The 2,844-nt window shown below is 43.3% G+C and overlaps 1 protein-coding gene across 1 annotated transcript in view; it reads left to right on the forward strand.

Annotated features, from left to right (window-relative positions):
- LOC311340443 (mastermind-like protein 3) overlaps positions 1-2,844 on the forward strand; it is a gene marked incomplete at its 5' end in the record, with an annotated part of 10,151 nt that overhangs the window by 954 nt on the left and 6,353 nt on the right. The window lies entirely within an intron of this gene.

Genomic DNA, 2,844 nt, shown 5'->3' on the forward strand with positions numbered 1-2,844 from the left:
TCATTAGACGTGTCTCAGTGCAAGTGTACTGGCCTAACCCTTGGGTTAATTATATTTACAGCTTGTTATATATTTATATATTTCATTATCGTGTGCAAGAGCGACATGTCAGGGTAAACACAGAGTGGAGCTGAGTTGGGGTGGTGTTCATTCATTCAGTTGTTCATTTTACTTAGCCATATGGAACACTTGAGGACTTTCAGTTAAGCAAACGACCATGTCTTTCTAAATAAACATGAAGTAAAAAATCATAATTATAAAACTAAATCATACGCATGAAAAAATTAATGAAAAAAAAGTCATCAATGAGGAGGCATACGATACGTCTCATCGTTGCCAACTAAAAGCACACTTGAAACTGAATTGGAAACAGTGTCAGAACACCAGAACTGCAGATACAAATCGAGCGCTGGCAGAGACGTATTCCAGCTCAGGGAAGGTTATCGGTGGAACCGAGCAGCGAGACATGCAGCCGGCGGGCTGAGGCACACGAGAGGCCTGATAGCGGAGCAGAAACGTAAAATAAACATAAATAAAAGTCTGAGTCAGTTTCTTTCTTTCCTTTTTTTCTTTCTTTCTTTTATCGTGCCTTTCTTTCCTTTTTTTTTCTTTCTTTCCGCCTTTCTTCTCGACTGTCCCGATAGACTCCCGTTCCAGTATTTTGGTGATCCACTCCAGTGTTTGACTATAATCCTTTGAAAACTGGAGTGTTACTTTACCATCTCCACGACACATATCCCTCAACCCCTTCCCTATACGCACACATGCATAGACACACGCACGCACACACACAGCCACCCCCGCACACGTACACGCGCGCACACACACACACACACACACACACACACACACACACACACACACACACACACACACACACACACACACACACACACATCAACACATTCTTGTAAGAATAGTTGAGGTAGTCGAACTTCAGGTCTGTCCACCGTTTTGACAAGAGAATAAAAAGTACAATCATACCTACAGCTATAGCAGAGCATTGTGTGTTTTAAACACACACACACACACACACACACACACACACACACAACCAACAACAACATCACAATTGATGTTTTTATTTTTTGTGTAAGCATTACACAAAAAAGCATGTAAGCATTTGGAGGGCATCTGCGTTCAATGTTTTACACACCACTCAAACACCAATGCCTGCAGCCTACCTGTAGGCCTTCTGGAGCTCCGTTGTCGATGATTAGATACATCTAAAATATGAAATCACTGTAAAAGAGTCTAACGATGAAAATAAGTGAACACACATTATGTCTGAAGACACAGGCCCATGCACTCTAAAACAGTGCGGTTACGTCTCAACCATCTGTGGGTCCTTGAAAGCCACGAGATACTTTCGAGTTATTCTCATCATCATCATTAGTATTATTATTAAAGCAGATTCATACGAAAGCTTTCACCGTCTTCATAACTTTCTCTAAGTGCACCAGACCTTGGAGCTATCTCTCTCTCTCTCTCTGTGTGTGCGTCCAGAGTAGACCCTTTCCAAACTCACTGTTTAGCGTTTCTCATGAGTCAGAGCTGCAAGAATGTCCCGGTCGCTGAAGGCTGGGCTCTTAACCCGTGAAAGCGGGGCTTTCGGGGGGGGGGGGGGGGGGGGGGGGAGAACTGTACTTTGTCGAGCCGCAAGCGTCCGTCTGCCCGTCTGTTGTCCCGCCTCAGCGTGGTCCTGACGGCATTGTTATTGCCATGGCCCCTGTGTCACCGTGACGACGGCTGATGCGGCGGCGCAGGAGCAGTAATTAAGGGATCGTCTGTGAATGCGCGCGCAGCGCGCGTGTGTGTGTGTGTGTGTGTGTGTTGTGTGTGTGTGTGTGTGTGCGTGAGTGTGTGTGTGGTGTATGCATGTGTATATACGACCATGACATCATAAAAGAGATTATCATATCTGTACAGAATGTCTGCATGATGATGTTGTGTCTTCGTGATGTAATGATTTGGCTCAAGTCACAACGTGAGTGCTATATTTACGATTCAAGACAGCGTGTGTTTGGGTGTGTGTGTTTGTGTGTCTGTGTATGCATGTCTGTGCATGCGTGTGTTTGTGTGAGTTTGTGTATGTGCATGTGTGTGTGTGTGTGTGTGTGTGCATGTGTGTATGCATGTCTGTGCATGTGCGTGTGTGTGTTTGTGTGAGTTTGTGTATGTGCATGTGTGTGTGTGTGTGTGTTTGTTTGTTTAGGCATGTGTGTGTGTAAACATAATGATGTTTACGGTTTAAACCATTAAAACAACAACATTGTACGGTCGCTCTGTAATCTGCGCTCCTGTTTTGTTGACAGATTTCTTTTTTATCAACATATCGGTTCCATTTTGTTGATGATGTGTTAACTTGAAAGCATCTGTCAGGTTATGGGAATGAGACGTGTGTGTGTGTGTGTGTGTGTGTGTGTGTGGGGGGGGGGGGGGAGGGGTTGTGTGTAGAACATTGAGTGTCTATGTGCTTCAGTGTCCTGCATGTGAATGTGTATTAACATATCACTGTGTATTCACCTTCTTCAAAGTATGTCTGAGTGTGTGTGTCTGCTTCACTATGTGTGTGTCTGTAAGTGTGCATCTGTGAATTCCCTGCCATGTGTTAAAATATTCCAGGAAATGTAATATCTTAGACAATCCTATCGGGGCGTGACTTATCTTACTGCTGGTCATTGAATCACTCACACAGGCTTAAAGCTACATCAATTATTGCATTATTCACTAAACAAAACTTCTCAGGGAAGAACTAGTTTGTCAGTCATGTGTTGTCGTCAATTCTGTCTTCAGTATCTTTTTCTTTCTTTAGTTCTTTTATTTATTATTATATTTATTATT

This window comes from Micromesistius poutassou (assembly GCF_964030765.1).
Source record: "Micromesistius poutassou genome assembly, chromosome: 3".
Taxonomy (NCBI): domain Eukaryota; kingdom Metazoa; phylum Chordata; class Actinopteri; order Gadiformes; family Gadidae; genus Micromesistius; species Micromesistius poutassou.